General features: G+C 43.7%; 1 long non-coding RNA gene across 1 annotated transcript in view; it reads right to left on the reverse strand.

The window, feature by feature from the left end:
* Positions 1-18539: 18539 nt before the first annotated feature.
* Positions 18540-19248, reverse strand: part of LOC143773823 (uncharacterized) — a 30120-nt gene continuing 29411 nt past the window's right edge. Inside the window, exon 5 of the long non-coding RNA XR_013215384.1 lies at positions 18540-18956. This is a non-coding gene — a long non-coding RNA (uncharacterized LOC143773823). The remainder of the gene's footprint in view (positions 18957-19248) is intronic.

Below are 19248 nucleotides of genomic sequence, written 5' to 3' on the forward strand. Positions count from 1 at the left end.
CTCTAGTGACCCTACTTTTAGGATCAGGAAAAAAATCCAGGATCTTATTAACCCCTTTCTCCAGGACAACACAATTGATCAAAAAACAGCCACCTTTCTTCAGAATCAGCACCCCATCACACCTGTCTTCTACGTGTTACCCAAAATACACAAATCCCTTATTAATCCCCCAGGTAGGCCCATTGTGGCCTCCACAGACTCTATCCTTTCACCGCTTTCCGTTTTTCTGGAGAAAGTCCTTACTCCACTGGTAAAAACCACTAGGGCCTTTCTATTAGATACAGGACAATTCCTTGAAATAATTAAAGGCCTTCGGTGCATCCCTGCCCATAGCCTCCTGGTAACGCTCGATGTCAACAGTCTATATACCTCCATTGAACATGTGAAGGGTATTGCAGCCACAAAATCTCTACTTGAGAAATCTGATATGCCCAAAAGAACCTCCCAACTTTGTCTCGAACTCCTCACACTAGTACTCTATGAAAATTTTTTTCTATACCAGGACACGTACTATGTCCAAACACGTGGGACCGCAATGGGCTCGAATGTAGCCCCAGCTTATGCAAATGCATTTATGAATCAGTTCGAAATCGAGTACATCTATGACAATGAGCTATTCTTAACCCACGTCACCAACTATGTCCGCTATATTGATGACATTTTCTTCATTTGGACAGGGACAACAGACACTCTGCACCATTTCTTTACATACCTCAATTCCATTTCCCCAGGGCTTCAATTTACCATCCATTTTGATTCTCAGAAAATTTCCTTTTTGGACACCTGGGTTATAAAAGGTGACAATGGTATTCTCACTACTGACATATTTACCAAACCCACGGATTGCAACAACCTGTTGCATTACTCTAGCTGCCATCCCAAAACAACCAGAAATAGCCTTCCACGGTCACAATTTAAGAGAGTCTCTCATATTGTCACTGATCCTGCTCTACGCCAAGACAGAATGGACACTATGGCCCTCAAATTCCAAGAAAGAAAATATCCTTTAAAACTTTTGGACCAAGAAAAACTACGCATCAATTCCCCACATCCCCCTCCCCCCCGGGAGCGGCCCAAGGAGCGTTTACCCTTTGTGCATACACACCATCCCTTTATGCCCAAAATATACTCCGTAATTAGAAAACATTGGTCCCTCTTGCACAAGGCTTACCCCTCAGTGGAACCTTTCCAATCACCACCATTGATGAGCACAAGAAGACCCAAAAACATCAAGGATCAGCTAGTACGGGCTGACATTGGGAGTACTCAACCACGGACTACACAGAGGCTTTTGGCCAGCCAACGGCGTGGCACTTTTCCCTGCCTCAATTGTGCAGCATGTTCAAACGTTATCAGGTCCGATATGGTCACCCACCCTAGGACAGGGAAATCATATCCTATTCAGGGTTTCTTTACCTGTAACACTAACTTTGCCATCTACGTGATTAAGTGTCCCTGTGGCCTCCTCTATGTGGGGGAAACCACCCAACACGTGAAGGACCGGATCGCTAGCCACAAGTCAACTATTCGCTGCAACAAAACATGGCTACCTATCCCTGACCACTTTGTCACATTCAAACATTCCGTGGCCCAATTAAAATTCCAAATACTCGAACAGGTTCCACGTCCCAGAAGAGGGGGCAACCATATCAAATTACTGAAAGCCAGGGAGACGTTCTGGATACACACTTTGGATACTTTGACCCCTAGAGGACTCAACAGAGAAATTGATTGGCAGGTGTGTTAAGTTGTAGTACTAACTATATTTCGTTTTTTCCAGACCCGTTGACAACTCTTCATAGAGGTGAGTGATCACTCAACCCCCCCTCCCCCTTTTTTCTTCTGTTCCGTCATTTATTTTTATTTTATTTTTGTTTTTCATTTTTTATTTTTTTTGGGTTTTCTTTTATTTTATTTTATTTTTAATATTTTTAATATTTCTTGGTTATTACAGTTATTCTCATTTTTTTAGCATTTTTTCTTTTATTATTATTTTTATTTTTATTTTTCATTATTTTTCCATTCATTACTCCATTTTACATTTTCATATTTCATATTTATTGTTATTTTATTTCATTTGCATTATTTCTTTTGAATTTTCAACCTTATTCCCCCCCCCGTTTTTTTCAATAGCATTATAATCAACGTTTTATTTCCTTATAAGGGTCCATTCATCTATTTTATTTATTCATGCGGTTATTTTTGCTATTTATAATTTTGCTATTTATATTTTTCCTTTTTATTCATCTTTTCGTTCTAGTTTTTATTTTTCCAGTCCACGATTATATATACCACTTATCCCGTACCTAGTCCATGCCTTATTAATGCCAGGATCCCGTAATTCCTCCGGATTCCATTCTATACAGCCTAGCCACCTATTTTTTATGCCCTGAATGTAACCTGGCTGCCACTAGGGGTCGCAAGAGTAGGGCTATTACAGTGCCACACATACAGCGCAAATATCCTGCAGGTATGCCTAACCTCCATACTATTAGTCCAAACATTCCCCTATAATTATATTTACACCGATATGAGTATTGGCATTATGCCTTGCGTTCAATACAGGGCTCCTTACTAACACATGTTACTATGGTGACATTTAGACATGCGCAGTATCTCCTCTCTGCTCCAGGCGGCGGGACTTCCGGTCCGGATGACGCACTTCCGGTCCGGCGGTCACCGCCGCTATTTAACTATCCCACCTCCTCCTCCTGGACACGCCGGCAACTGCAAGGCGCGGGAGCGCCGCTTTACAGGACAACCACCCCAGGTACAGTGGGACGCTGTCCCCACATCCTATATTTCCACATTCCCTGTCATGGGACACTTATAATACAGGCAGGGTGACCGCTCTCCATACAGGTTTTTCACCTGGCTGCATGGACTATGTGCTTCCCCTCCCCAGTGAACTCCGGGGCAGCTTTTCATTTAATCTGTACTCTTTACTCCCACTCACCTCCTTATTTCTAGTACAGCATTCCTTATGATTTTTTTGCTTCGGTCCAACATAGGTTCCACACACAGGGCAGCATACCACGACTGGTCATACACCGCCTTATCAGCTAATAGGTATTGATCCAGGCTCCCATTTTCAAGTATTCTGCATATTAGGACACTGTACTCACACTTACCTCCTGTCTATCCTTATAGCACCACTGATACCTGTAAGCAAGAAATTCTCTTTGTGTACCTACCATTGCCTCATTAAGGTAACGAGTGCCTACTGTCCTGCCTCCCTATGACCTCTTTGCCTCCTTTTTTGTATTCACACTTGGTATGACTCTAGGTGTTCTATTCACTTCGGTGCATCCTTGGTGCTTATATTTGTATTTAGTTGCCTGCCTTTCATCCTATACCTTGGCATACTACTCTCTATTATCTCATCATGCACGGATGCTGTATATATGTATATAATTTTTGTTTTTGTTGTGTTTATTTACCCTTGTTCTGTTCTCTTTGTGTTTTTGTAGCAATATTATGAGTAAGGCTCAGGAGAGCCGAAACGTCAATTGTTACTACAAGTGGTCGCTTATCGTATAATTGTATATTGCTCCCATGTGTCACTGATATATAATGTCATATTGAATAAATTTTGCACTATATGCATAATAATCTACTAAGAGTGTGCGGTGTCTTCTAAATTTTACTTATACGGGGACTCCTCTGTCCATGACACCTGCACCTCACCCTCTAAATTGACTGAGTGCACACCAATTATACCTCATTAATTTTTCCTGAGTACACCGATACCCCATATGTGGAGGTAAACCACTGTTTGGGCGCACCGCAGAGCTTGGAAGTGAAGGAGCACCGTTTGACTGTTTCAATGCAGAATTGGCTGGAATTGAGATCGGACGCCATGTCGCGTTTGGAGAGCCCCTAATGTGCCTAAACAGTGGAAACCGCCCACAAGTGACACCATTTTGGAAACTAGACCCCCCAAGGAACTTATCTAGATGTGTGGTGAGCACTTTGAACCCCCAAGTGCTTCACAGAAGTTTATAACGTAGAGCCGTGAAAATAAAAAATCGCATTTGTTTTCACAAAAATGATTTTTTCGCCCACAAATTCTTATTTTCACAAGGGTAACAGGAGAAATTAGACCACAAAAGTTGTTGTGCAATTTCTCCTGAGTACGTCGATACCCCATATGTGGAGGTAAACCACTGTTTGGGCGCACCGCAGAGCTTGGAATTGAAGGAGCACCGTTTGACTTTTTCAATGCAGAATTGGCTGGAATTGAGATCGGATGCCATGTCGTGTTTGGAGAGTCCCTGATGTGCCTAAACAGTGGAAACCCCCCACAAGTGATACCATTTTGGAAACTAGACCCCTTAAGGAACTTATCTAGATGTGTGGTGAGCACTTTGAACCCCCAAGTGCTTCACAGAAGTTTATAACGTAGAGCCGTGAAAATAAAAAATCTCATTTTTTCTACAAAAATGATCTTTTTGCCCCCAAATTTTTATATTCACAAGGGTAACAGGAGAAATTAGACCACAAAAGTTGTTGTGCAATTTCTCCTGAGTACGTCGATACCCCATATATGGGGGTAAACCACTGTTTGGGCGCACCGCAGAGCTTGGAAGAGAAGGAGTGTCATTTTACTTTTTCAATGTAGAATTGGCTGGAATTGAGATCGGACGCCATGTCACGTTTGGAGAGCCGCTGATGTGCCTAAACAGTAGAGACCCCCCACATATGACACCATTTTGGAAACTAGACCCCTTAAGGAACTTATCTAGATGTGTGGTGAGCACTTTAAACCCCCAGGTGCTTCACAGAAGTTTATAACGTAGAGCCGTGAAAATAAAAAAAACGCATTTTTTCTACAAAAATGATCTTTTTGCCTCCAAATTTTTATTTTACCAAGGGTAACAGGAGAAAATGGACCCCAGAAGCTGTTGTACAATTTGTCTTGAGTACGCCGACACCCTATATGTGGAGGTAAACCACTGTTTGGGCGCATGGCTGAGCTCGGAAGCAAAGGAGCGCCATTTGACTTTTCAATGCAAAATTGACTGGAATTGAGATCGGACGCCATGTCGCGTTTGGAGAGCCCCTGATGTGCCTAAACAGCAGAAACCCCCCAAAAGTGACCCCATTTTGGAAACTAGACCCCCCATGGAACTTATCTAGATGTGTAGTGAGAACTTTGAATGCCCAAGTGCATCACAGAAGTTTATAATGCAGAGTCGTGAAAATAAAAAATATATATTTTTTAACAATAAAGATTTTTTAGCCCCCAAGTTTTTATTTTCACAAGGGTAACAAGAGAAATTGGACCCCAAAAGTTGTTGTCCAATTTGTCCTGAGTATGCTGGTACCCCATATGTGGGGGTAAACCACTGTTTGGGCGCACGGCAGAGCTCGGAAGGGAAGGAGTGCCATTTTGGAATGCAGACTTTGATAGAATTGTCTGCGGGCGTTATGTTGCGTTTGCAGACCCCTAATGTACCTAAACAGTAGAAACCCCCAACAAGTGACCCCATTTTGGAAAATAGACCCCCCAAGGAACTTATCTAGATATGTGGTGAGAACTTTGAATGCCCAAGTGCTTCACAGAAGTTTATAATGCAGAGTAGTGAAAATAAAAAATATTTTTTTTCCCACAAAAAAGATTTTTTTAGCCCCCAAATTTTTATTTTCACAAGGGTAACAAGAGAAATTGGACCCCAAAAGTTGTTGTCCAATTTGTCCTTAGTATGCTGGTACCCCATATGTGGGGGTAAACCACTGTTTGGGCGCACGGCAGAGCTCGGAAGGGAAAGAGCGCCATTTTGGAATGCAGACTTTGATAGAATTGTCTGCGGGCGTTATGTTGCGTTTGCAGACCCCTAATGTACCTAAACAGTAGAAACCCCCAACAAGTGACCCCATTTTGGAAAATAGACCCCCCAAGGAACTTATCTAGATATGTGGTGAGAACTTTGAATGCCCAAGTGCTTCACAGAAGTTTATAATGCAGAGTAGTGAAAATAAAAAATATTTTTTTTCCCACAAAAAAGATTTTTTTAGCCCCCAAATTTTTATTTTCACAAGGGTAACAAGAGAAATTGGACCCCAAAAGTTGTTGTCCAATTTGTCCTGAGTATGCTGGTACCCCATATGTGGGGGTAAACCACTGTTTGGGCGCACGGCAGAGCTCGGAAGGGAAGGAGCGCCATTTTGGAATGCAGACTTTGATAGAATTGTCTGCGGGCGTTATGTTGCGTTTGCAGACCCCTAATGTACCTAAACAGTAGAAACCCCCACAAGTGACCAAATTTTGGAAACTAGACCCCCTAAGGAACTTATCTAGATATGTGGTGAGAACTTTGAAAGCTCAAGTGCTTCACATAAATTTATAATGCAGAGTAGTGAAAATAAAAAAAAATATTTTTTTCCAACAAAAAAGATTTTTAGCCCCCAAGTTTTTATTTTCACAAGGGTAACAGGAGAAATTGGACCCCAAAAGTTGTTGTCCAATTTATCCCGAGTACGCTGATGCCCCATATGTGGGGGTAAACCACTGTTTGGGCGCACGGCAGAGCTCAGAAGGGAGGGAGTACCATTTGACTTTTTTAGCGCAAAATTGGCTGTCGTGTTTGGAGACCCCCTGATGTACCTAAACAGTGGAAACCCCCCAATTCTAACTCCAACCCTAACCCCAACACAGCCCTAACCCTAATCTCAACCCGATCCATAATCCTAATCACAACCCTAACGATAATCACAACCCTAACCCCAAAACAGCCCTAATCTCAACCCTAACCATAACCCTAATCAAAACCCTAAATCCAACACACCCCTAACCCTAATCCCAACCCTAACCCTAATCCCAACCCTAATCCCAAACGTAACACTAATCCCAACCCTAATCCAAACGCTAACCCTAATCCCAACTCTAACCCTAACTTTAGCCCCAACCCTAACTTTAGCCCCAACCCTAACCATAACTTTAGCCCCCGTCGTCACAAAAAAAGTTCAATGTAACCTTTTTTTTGTACGTCGCGTCCGCCATTTCCGCGGATGCGTGGCCGTAACTCTGCCCCCTCCTCCCCAGGACATAGACTGGGCAGCGGATGCATTGAAAAACTGCATCCGCTGCCCACGTTGTGCACAATTTTCACAACGTGCGTCGGTACATCGGGCCGACGCATTGCGACCGCCCCGTACCGACGCAAGTGTGAAAGAAGCCTAAGGCTACTTTCACACTAGCGTCATACTCGGCCCATCGCAGTGTGTCGGGACGACGTACCGACGCTAGCGTTGTAAGCGCCGCACAACGGGTGCAGCGGATGCTGTTTTTTCAACGCATCCGCTGCCCCATTGTGAGGTGCGGGGAGGCGGGGGCGGAGTTCCGGCCACGCATGCGCGGTCGGAAATGGCGGACACGTCGCACGAAAAAGTTACATGTAGTTTTTTTTGTGTCGACGGTCCGCCGAAGCACGACGCATCCGTCGCACGACGGATGCGACATGTGGCAATCCGTCGCAATGCGTCGCTAATGCAAGCCAATGGAGAAAAAACGCATCCTGCAAGCACTTTTGCAGGATGCGTTTTTTCTCCAACGACGCATTGCGACGGAAGCCAAAAAACGCTAGTGTGAAAGTAGCCTAACTCTAACCCTAGCCCTAACCCTAACCCTAAATTTAGCCCCAACCCTAACCCTAACTCTAACCCTAACTCTAACCCTAACCCTAACTCTAACCCTAACCCTAACTCTAACCCTAACCCTAACTCTAACCCTAACTCTAACCCTAACCCTAACTCTAACCCTAACCCTAACCCTAACCCTAACTCTAACTCTAACCCTAACCCTAACCCTAACTCTAACCCTAACCCTAACTCTAACCCTAACTCTAACCCTAACCCTAACCCTAATTTTAGCCCCATCTTGTCTTCTCCTGCCGGCCGGCAGATGGCAGCAGATGGCGGGCGCACTGCGCATGCGCCCGCCATGATGAAAAAGCCGGCTGGCAGGAGAAGACAGAAGAGGACCCAGGGACCCCGGGTGAGTATGTTAGGGTCCCCGAATCCCCCTATTTCTCTGTCCTCTGATGTGCGATCACATCAGAGGACAGAGAAATAACTGATCGCTTTTTTTTTTTTTTTTTTTTTGCGGTCGCCGGTAAACTGTTAATTACCAGCGATCGCAAAGCAGGGGTCGGTGCAAACCGACCCCGATCATGTTCTTTGGGGTCTCGGCTACCCCCGGCAGCCGAGACCCCAAAGAACATCCGGGTGCCGGGCGGCGGGCGCACTGCGCGTGCGCCCGCCATTTTTTCCCGGAAAAAAGATGGCGGCGCCCATGGGGAGACACGAGGAGCACCGGGGGAGGTAGGTAAGTATTGGGGGGCTATTGGGGGCCATCGGGGACCACATTTCTCTGTCCTCCGATGTGCGATCACATCGGAGGACAGAGAAATTAAACGGCAAATCGCGTTTTTTTTTTTTTTGTTGCGACCGCCGGTAAACGGTTAATTACCGGCGATCGCAACTCGGGGGTCGGTAAAAACCCCCCGAATCATGTTCTCTGGGATCTCGGCTACCCTCGGCAACCGAGACCCCAGAGACAATCCGACTCTGGGGGGCGCTATTCACTTTTTCCACAGCGCCGTTAATTAACGGCGCTGTGGATTAAGTACCCTTAGCGGCCGCCGTTAAAAGGCGTATCGGCGGTCGTTAAGGGGTTAAAGTGTATTTTGTGATCACATCGTGGATGTGTAGTTTGTTTGGCTATTTTCTTGCTGAACGGGGCAAGTTTACCTTTCAAGTGGTGTATCATTTGTGTGTGTGGGTGCAGTATGAACGGAGATACAAAGTCATCACCAAAAAAGAGAGTTTTGAAATAATATAGAAGGATAATGGATCCAGGTAATGTGCTCACCTGAGCGAGTTGTGATGGCACAATTCCTGTGAAAGCTCAATAACTGTTGCTGCTGTCCCTTGGCTCGGGATGAACTCCACCAGGATACTTGAAGGAAAAGGCAATTCATAGTTTGGGCTGCGCTAACCAAAATGAAGAGCCTTGGTTTTTAAATCTGAGAAAGATGCCAATTGGAGTGGTAACACATTGTGGAATAAAAACTGCTTTACTTTATTATTGGATCAAGCAATTGTCTTTTCCTTTATTTATGTTTATGCGGAATAACACAATTTCTTGCCATTATATAGCTCCCATTTTTCACCAATTTTCCCCTCTGCAGGGTCTATATCTGATTCTCAGTTCTGTTTAAGCTACAGGGTAGAAACTAGCAGCTATGATGTCTCCCATATACACCACACACAGCAAGATGGACATCTCAACACACAGCCAATGATCTTACCACAGCCACATTCACATCCTCTAGAACACTCTGCTCAGTTGATCAGCCATCTCTCACTGACACTAGCAGCATCTGTTGTGAACTCTGTTTTTGGGCTCCCTCTTGTGGTCACAAGTGGTACTGTGTGAGTGCTGTCTTTGGGCTCCCTCTGGTGGCTCTTTGTGTCATTCTGCAGGTCTGAGGCTGGATCAGCTGTCTCGTTATCTGTTAGCTGGTTTCCTATTTAGCTCACCTGGACTTTCAGTGTTTGCCTGCTGTCGATGTATTCAGTGCTATTTTGATCTCTCCTGAATTCCTTCGCTATCAGTCTCTCCAAGAGAAGCTAAGTTTTCTGTTTGGTTATTTTTGCTCATCAGTGTTCAATATGTTTTTTGGTTATTTACTTGTCCTTGTCCAGCTTGCTAATATGTGATTTCTTTGCTTGCTGGTAGCTCTAGGGGGCTGAGTTTCTCCCCTCACACCGTTAGTTGGTGTGGGGGTTCTTGAATTCTCAGCGTGGATATTTTGTATAGGGTTTTTTACTGACCGCTCAGTTCCCTGCCTGTCTTCTGCTATCTAGTATTAGTGGGCCTCATTTGCTGAATCTGTTTTCATTTCTACGTTTTGTATTTTCCCCTTACCTCACCATTATTATTTGTTGGGGGCTTCCTATATCTTTGGGGTCATTTCTCTGAGGCAAGTGAGGTCTTATTTTCTCTATAGGGGTAGCAAGTTTCTCAGGCTGCGTCGAGACGTCCAGGAATTTAGGCACATTCACCGGCTACCTTTAGTGTGTTTGTTAGGATCAGGTTGCGGTCAGTCCAGTTACCACCTCCCTAGAGCTTGTTCTATGTTCAGTAACTTAGCTAGTCCATTCTGTGATCCTCAGCCACTAAGGATCATAACAGTACAGCAGGCCAAAAAGTGCATCGCAGAAGTGGGATAAGAGAAGTCCTGAGTACAATTTTTTTTTTTCCTCTCCCTTTGCTGCAGTCTGTCCAGCTTCTCTCATCCCCTTAATCTCTGGGTGGCTTTGAGTTCAGCTGCAGACATGGATATTCAGAGGCTGACTTCTAGTGTGGATCATCTTGCTGCAAGGGTGCAAAGCATTCAGGATTTTGTTGTTCACAGTCCTATGTCTGAGCCAAAAGTACCTATTCCTGAGTTGTTTTCTGGAGATAGATCTAGGTTTCTGAATTTTAAGAATAATTGTAAATTATTTATTTCTTTGAGACCTCGTTCCTCTGGTGATTCCGCTCAGCAAGTTAGAATTGTTATCTCCCTGTTACGTGGCGACCCTCAAGATTGGGCTTTCTCCCTGGCGCCAGGAGATCCTGCATTGCTGAATGTGGATGCGTTTTTTATGGCGCTTGGATTGCTTTATGAGGAACCTAATCTTGAGAAGCAGGCAGAAAAGGCCTTGCTGGCTCTCTCTCAGGGCCAGGATGAAGCTGAGGTGTATTGTCAAAAATTTCGGAAATGGTCGGTGCTTACTCAATGGAATGAGTGTGCCCTGGCTGCAAATTTCAGAGAAGGTCTTTCTGAAGCCATTAAGAATGTTATGGTGGGGTTCCCCACGTAAAAAAAATCGCTAAATCTGTCACCGTTGGTACTATACAGCCTAAATTCATTTTGTCTGTTACTTTAATTTGTTCTTTGTCATCCTACTCGGTTATGGCTTTTGTGTATTCAGGTGCTGCCCTGAACCTGATGGATTTGTCGTTTGCCAGGCGCTGTGGTTTTGTTCTGGAGCCTTTGGAATTCCCTATTCCACTGAGGGGAATTGATGCTACACCATTGGCTGAGAATAAGCCTCAGTATTGGACTCAAGTGACCATGTGCATGACTCCTGTACATCAGGAGGTGATTCGCTTTCTTGTGCTGAATAATTTGCATGATGTTGTCGTTTTGGGTCTGCCATGGCTGCAGGCCCATAATCCAGTTCTGGATTGGAAAGCTATGTCTGTTTCAAGTTGGGGTTGCCAGGGGATTCATGGCGATGCTCCTTTGGTGTCAATTGCTTCTTCCACTCCTTCTGAGGTCCCTGAGTTTTTGTCGGACTACCAGGATGTATTTGATGAGCCCAGATCCGGTGCCCTGCCTCCACACAGGGATTGTGATTGTGCTATAAATTTGATTCCTGGTAGTAAGTTCCCTAAGGGACGACTTTTTAATTTGTCTGTACCAGAACATGCCGCGATGCGGAGTTATATAAAGGAGTCTTTAGAGAAGGGACTTATTCGCCCGTCCTCCTACCCTCTTGGTGCAGGATTCTTTTTTGTGGCCAAAAAGGATGGTTCTCTGAGACCTTGTATAGATTATCGTCTTCTAAATAAAATCACGGTCACATTTCAGTATCCTTTGCCATTATTATCTGATCTGTTTGCTCGGATTAAGGGGTCCAGTTGGTTCACCAAGATAGATCTTCGTGGTGCGTATAACCTTGTGCGTATTAAGCAGGGGGATGAATGGAAAACAGCATTTAATACGCCCGAAGGTCATTTTGAGTACTTGGTGATGCCTTTTGGACTCTCTAATGCTCCTTCTGTGTTCCAGTCCTTCATGCATGACATCTTCTGAGAATATCTGGATAAATTTATGGTTGTGTATCTGGATGACATTTTGGTCTTTTCTGAGGACTGGGAGTCCCATGTGAAGCAGGTCAGGATGGTATTTCAGGTCCTGCGTGCTAATGCCTTATTTGTGAAGGGCTCAAAATGTCTCTTCGGAGTACAGAAGGTTTCCTTTTTGGGTTTTATTTTTTCTCCTTCTACTGTTGAGATGGACCCAGTCAAGGTCCAGGCTATTCATGACTGGACTCAGCCTACATCTGTTAAGAGTCTTCAGAAGTTCTTGGGTTTTGCTAATTTTTACCGTCGCTTCATTGCTAATTTTTCTGGCGTGGTTAAACCCTTGATGGATTTGACCAAGAAGGGTTCTGATGTGACTAATTGGTCTCCTGCGGCCGTGGAAGCCTTTCGGGAGCTGAAGCGCCGGTTTTCTTCGGCTCCAGTTTTGTGTCAGCCTGATGTCTCTCTTCCTTTTCAGGTCGAGGTTGATGCTTCTGAGATTGGAGCAGGGGCTGTTTTGTCGCAGAGAAGCTCTGATTGCTCTGTGATGAAACCTTGTGCTTTCTTTTCAAGAAAGTTCTCGTCTGCTGAGCGGAATTATGATGTTTGTAATCGGGAGTTGTTGGCTATGAAGTGGGCATTTGAGGAGTGGCGACATTGGCTCGAGGGAGCTAAGCATCGTGTGGTGGTCTTGACTGATCACAAAAATCTGATTTATCTCGAGTCTGCCAAGCGGCTGAATCCTAGACAGGCTCGTTGGTCATTGTTTTTCTCCCGTTTCGATTTCGTGGTCTCGTACCTGCCTGGTTCGAAGAACGTGAAGGCTGATGCTCTTTCTAGGAGTTTTGTGCCTGACTCTCCGGGAGTTTCAGAGCCAGCTGGTATCCTCAGAGAGGGAGTGATTTTGTCTGCCATTTCCCCAGATTTGCGACGAGTGCTGCAGAAATTTCAGGTGGATAGACCTGACCGTTGCCCACCAGAGAGACTGTTTGTCCCAGATAGATGGACCAGCAGAGTTATTTCCGAGGTTCATTCTTCGGTGTTGGCAGGCCATCCTAGGATTTTTGGTACCAGAGATTTGGTGGCTAGGTCCTTCTGGTGGCCTTCCTTGTCGCGGGATGTGTGTTCCTTTGTGCAGTCCTGTGGGATTTGTGCTCGGGCTAAGCCTTGCTGTTCTGGTGCCAGCGGTTTGCTTTTGCCTTTGCCTGTCCCGAAGAGGCCTTGGACGCACATTTCCATGGATTTTATTTCGGATCTTCCAGTCTCTCAGAGAATGTCTGTCATCTGGGTGGTGTGTGATCATTTTTCCAAGATGGTCCATTTGGTGCCCTTGCCTAAGTTGCCTTCCTCCTCCAATTTGGTTCCTCTATTTTTTCAGAATGTGGTTCGCTTGCACGGCATCCCTGAAAATATTGTGTCTGACAGAGGATCCCAGTTTGTGTCCAGATTTTGGCGGATCTTTTGTGCTAAGATGGGCATTGATTTGTCTTTTTCGTCGGCCTTCCATCCTCAGACGAATGACCAAACCGAGCGAACTAATCAGACCTTGGAAACTTATTTAAGATGTTTTGTTTCTGCTGATCAGGATGATTGGGTGACTTTTTTGCCATTGGCCGAGTTTGCCCTTAATAATCGGGCTAGTTCTGCTACTTTGGTTTCGCCGTTTTTCTGCAATTCTGGTTTTCATCCTCGTTTTTCCTCGGGTCAGGTTGAGCCTTCTGACTGTCCTGGGGTGGATTCTGTGGTGGATAGGTTGCAGCAGATTTGGAACCATGTGGTGGACAATTTGAAGTTGTCACAGGAGAAGGCTCAGCGCTTTGCCAACCGCCGTCGCGGTGTGGGTCCCCGACTTCGTGTTGGGGATTTGGTATGGCTGTCTTCTCGGTATGTTCCTATGAAGGTCTCCTCTCCTAAATTCAAGCCTCGCTTCATCGGTCCTTATAAGATTTTGGAAATCCTTAACCCAGTGTCATTTCGTTTGGACCACCCAGCGTCGTTTGCCATTCATAACATGTTCCATAGGTCTTTGTTGCGGAGGTATGTGGTGCCTGTGGTTCCGTCTGTTGAGCCCCCTGCCCCGGTGCTGGTTGAGGGCGAATTGGAGTACGTGGTGGAGAAGATCTTGGATTCTCGTATTTCTAGATGGAGGCTTCAGTATTTGGTTAAGTGGAAGGGCTATGGTCAGGAGGATAATTCCTGGGTTGTCGCCTCTGATGTTCATGCGGCCGATTTGGTTCATGCCTTCCATGTGGCTCATCCTGATTGCCCTGGGGGTTTTTATGAGGGTTCGGTGACCCCTCCTCAGGGGGGGGGGTACTGTTGTGAACTCTGTTTTTGGGCTCCCTCTTGTGGTCACAAGTGGTACTGTGTGAGTGCTGTCTTTGGGCTCCCTCTGGTGGCTCTTTGTGTCATTCTGCAGGTCTGAGGCTGGATCAGCTGTCTCGTTATCTGTTAGCTGGTTTCCTATTTAGCTCACCTGGACTTTCAGTGTTTGCCTGCTGTCGATGTATTCAGTGCTATTTTGATCTCTCCTGAATTCCTTCGCTATCAGTCTCTCCAAGAGAAGCTAAGTTTTCTGTTTGGTTATTTTTGCTCATCAGTGTTCAATATGTTTTTTGGTTATTTACTTGTCCTTGTCCAGCTTGCTAATATGTGATTTCTTTGCTTGCTGGTAGCTCTAGGGGGCTGAATTTCTCCCCTCACACCGTTAGTTGGTGTGGGGGTTCTTGAATTCTCAGCGTGGATATTTTGTATAGGGTTTTTTACTGACCGCTCAGTTCCCTGCCTGTCTTCTGCTATCTAGTATTAGTGGGCCTCATTTGCTGAATCTGTTTTCATTTCTACGTTTTGTATTTTCCCCTTACCTCACCGTTATTATTTGTTGGGGGCTTCCTATATCTTTGGGGTCATTTCTCTGAGGCAAGTGAGGTCTTATTTTCTATATAGGAGTAGCAAGTTTCTCAGGCTGCGTTGAGACGTCCAGGAATTTAGGCACGTTCACCGGCTACCTTTAGTGTGTTTGTTAGGATCAGGTTGCGGTCAGTCCAGTTACCACCTCCCTAGAGCTTGTTCTATGTTCAGTAACTTAGCTAGTCCATTCTGTGATCCTCAGCCACTAAGGATCATAACAAGCATCACTGTAAGGCGGGGATCACACTTGCGAGTGCAATGTGAGAAACTCGCGTGAGTCTCTCGCATCAATATCCAGCACTGCCTCCTACACTCGGGACCGGAGTGTGCGGCTGTATATATTTCTATGCAGCTGAACGCTCCAGTCCTGAGTGCCGGCGGCAGTGCCAGGTATGACCCTGGCCTAACACTCAGCAAATAATCTCCAGAGACAGTTCTCCCCACCTTACAGTCTCTTTCTACAGACTAATATTCTGTACTCTGCTCACATGTATCTCAAGAAAGGACACATTGTCTGAACACTTCCTACTTTGACTTAAGAAAGCACTCCCATCAATTGCAATTATCATATTATATAGCACTGTGTACTTACAATTGCTCATTTTGCCTTTTTACCCAGCTAATTCTTCTATTTTCTCTTCTTTGCATTTATCAATCCTCTCTTCAACTCCTCATCTGGCTTCTCCCTCCTTTCCCCTACCAGAGACTTTTGCAGTGACTTATGACTCACATAGGGAAAAGAGACTTTATGTTTCTACATAAAGATTAGAAGGACTCAGCTAGTCAGTTTTTAATCACATGATGTCATAGACCTAATGGAAAAGAGAAGAATTAACTGGGTAAAAGGGCAAAATGAGCAATTCTAAGTACACAGTGCTATATAATATGATGACTGCAATATAATAAGAGGATAAAAATTTGGATGAAAGTGCTTCTTTAACTGATTCCCCTGCTGTCTCCTAATGGTTACAGCTCCCTCCGCTACATATTGGAGATGCACAGAACTGAGATAAAGAGATATATACGATTTGGTCAGACGGACAGATAAAGTGAGTGAATGTACTAAGCAAAGTATTCCACTGCCAATGCACTCCTGTGCTATATTGGTGGCAGTCAGTAGGATAGAGTTGGTTGAAGTAGTGAATTTGATGGGCACATTCAGACTGAACTGTTGATTCTATTTAGCCTGCTGTAGTGAGTGCCCCATATTTAAAGGTGGGTCTGAGTACTGCAAATGTTTGGGGAGCCCATCAAGTCTAAAGTTTGTATTGTGTGAAAATGCTAGAATTTTAGGTTTAAGAGTATGACCTGGGGCAGTGATCAAGTTAGCACGCTAAGCCCTGTTGTGTGTCTCATTGAAAGGCTATATTTACACCTTTTGCCACGGGGGTTACCGCAGCAAAAAGTAGCCAAATGAACACAGCATCTCATTGCTCCTACTCCTGTGCTGAGAAGAAGCATTTCTCCTTCATTTTAATAGTGTTTATTTATTTTGGCAGAACAGAGGTTAATCAGCTATGTTGGAAACACCGAGCTCTCAGCTAACCCCTGTTTGTGTAGCCTTGTTTGTGTACTGTGGTGCAGAGTAGCACCCCTCTTCCCTGGGTGGGGGAAGAGAACAGACTGAGGGCCAACTCAGGAGGTTAGGCAAGGGTGGCGGCCCCGGCATCTTCACGTTCAGAAGTATCCCGGGGAATAGGGAGAGTTGAGGTGCCCCCTGGTGTTAGGGACAGAGAAGGAGCACCTGGTCCCGTGTTTCCCAACAGCTGTGTTGTGATACCTTTTCAACATTATCTTTGTTCTTTTTATAAGAACTTACAAATTGATATAATGTCCAAAATGTACGCATTGCATTATTAATCCAAACTTAAACCTATGGATTATTATGTGGCCCATCTGGGTTCCATTATGCTATTATAACAGAACCAGAGCACATGTTTCAAAAAAGAAAACAACAAAGGGCTAATTACCACTAAATAGTGTAAAACGACCCAAAGCCTACAGAGGAGGCCACCCACTCCATGCTAATAATGAGAACAAAGAGGATACAGGAGTATACTGGGTATTCAAATTTATTAAATATACAAAAATGTAAATACACACATAGACTACATAAATGTGAAGCATATATAAAAAATACATACAAAATGCATAAGGATGGAGACAAGTTCTCACCCTTGAGAAAGCAGCTAATTATCCCAGTGAAACGTGCGTTGGGGGTCCTTCCATCCTGGTTCCAGCCCGGTGTCCTTGTGTGCCCACCTTATTGGCGGTAAGCATACCCTGCAGTGCCTACTAGTAGTGACTGTTGGTCACTTCATTGCACTTATAAGCTTAGTAGTGTCTTGCGGCTTTACACTCTATCAGTCTGCCGTGACATGCAGACAGATTGATTTTCTGGGCTCTGCTCACCCGGGTGAGAACTTGTCTCCATCCTTATGCATTTTGTATGTATTTTTTATATATGCTTCACATTTATGTAGTCTATGTGTGTATTTACATTTTTGTATATTTAATAAATTTGAATACCCAGTATACTCCTGTATCCTCTTTGTTCTCTCCATTATGTGTCTGGTAGAAAAGTGCAGCACATGGGATTATTTTCTTCTATTCTAACAACAGACACATAAAAGAACTCAAACAAGTTCCATAATATAATCATTGTGATCTCTCTGCTTTTGGCTGCATCACTTATGCAGTGGATCTGTTAATTCTGCTTGTCTGTTGTGAAAATCATAAATGTCAAAAGGAATACCTAAACTGAAGTGTGAATGTAGACTTAACTATGTGTAGACTGCCTCTGTTGCGACTGGTAACTTTAAAGCTTTGTGCCTCAAATATGATATGCAACCCCCAATCTCTATGCCTGTTTTCTGTTTTAATGTGCCTCAAAATTGTAAGCAAAAGCACAATGTTGGCTACAATACACTGATTGTTATCGCTAATCTAGTAGTCTTCTTCTGAGTAAACATTTGATATAGTTGAAGCTTTCTGCTTGTGCTAGTTACTGTGCCATCCTCAGTTGAATATTGGAGTTAAGAATTATAAGCTACAGAATCAACCTGCTTTTACTGTGCATTATTTCATGTGGAGCAACAATTTTTGAAAATTGAAATACAGGGGTCAGTGCAGCCATTTTCATACATGTAAACTGTGTTGGAAGTCTAAGGCCATGTTTCATAAAGACTGGCATGTTTCACTCCAGTCTTGATGATGGATCAGGGTTGAGTGTGAGGTGTCTGATGCATTAAGATGTGCCCGTCTCTCAATGAATCAGATATGGCACAATGTGGCATGTGTCTCTGTGTGCAGTTTGCCACAAATCGTATTCCATTCTAAGACTGGAGAAAGATTTGTGGTGTAAGGAATTCCACCGTTCATCTCGACTCCTTCCCGATCCAATTCTGATCACATTGTGAAAGGTGGTTGAAAATTACGTGAAAACGCCCACATTTTTGCAATGCCTTATATTGTTCAAAAATGTTGTTAATTTTCAAACCTTTTAAAACCAATTTTCTGGCGTATAAGCTTTGATGAATCAGGACATTAATTTTTCAATTTTATAGTATGTTCACGGTAAACAGAAGTCCAGAAATGCAAAATCTCTAACCTCTGAGCAGTAGGATAGATATACAAATCTATTAGCTAACATGACTCTTAGCTACAATTAAAATGGCTCCTCTTTGTAGATATAAGAATTAGAAAGGCCAGTGTGCATTCTTCCCCTGCTCGAGGCATGCGACCATATAAATAATTCAAACAATCTGTTATGAAATGACACATCTATTTATTAATTGTAAAGAAAGACAAACATCTACTGAATGGCCTCATTCAGTCATCTGGGATTTTTCTCATACTTAAAAAACAGAGTGTTTTTATTTTGGATTGCGTTTTTATTAGTTTTTCATCAGTGAATGACTTGGATAAAAAAACAGACATTGTCGAGATTGTTTTTGCAGACACACAGTCTGCAAAAAACCACAAACATGTGAACATCTCCATATATGATAGTAGGTACATGTTCTATCTTTCAAAGCCATGGATAAAACATGTACTGTACATGAGAAACGAATGTCTGAATGAAGCCTAAGAATAGGAAAACTATAGTGAATGGCAATTACACACAATGGCTGGTTAAATTTAGCAAAGAATCAGTGTTTAAACGCCAGAAGAAAGGAGATGATATCTGAAAAAAAAACAGAAAAAAATAATCTAAATCGATATATGTAATTGTATACAGTGAGGAAGAGAAATAGGATTTATACAATATATCGAAAACTTAAAAAGAAGTTACTAAATAACCCTGTAATATGCCTATTTTTTTATTTTTGTTTGCAGGTGAGTGGTAAAAAATACAGTCATTCTGCAATTGTTTTAGCATTTTTCGTGTATTGTGATTGTTGCAGTAGATTATATATTTTTTAATACTTATTAAAAATACGGACATTATGTTATATAAAGAGGATGTACACTACCCT

Source organism: Ranitomeya variabilis, chromosome 5 (genome assembly GCF_051348905.1).
Source record: "Ranitomeya variabilis isolate aRanVar5 chromosome 5, aRanVar5.hap1, whole genome shotgun sequence".
Taxonomy (NCBI): domain Eukaryota; kingdom Metazoa; phylum Chordata; class Amphibia; order Anura; family Dendrobatidae; genus Ranitomeya; species Ranitomeya variabilis.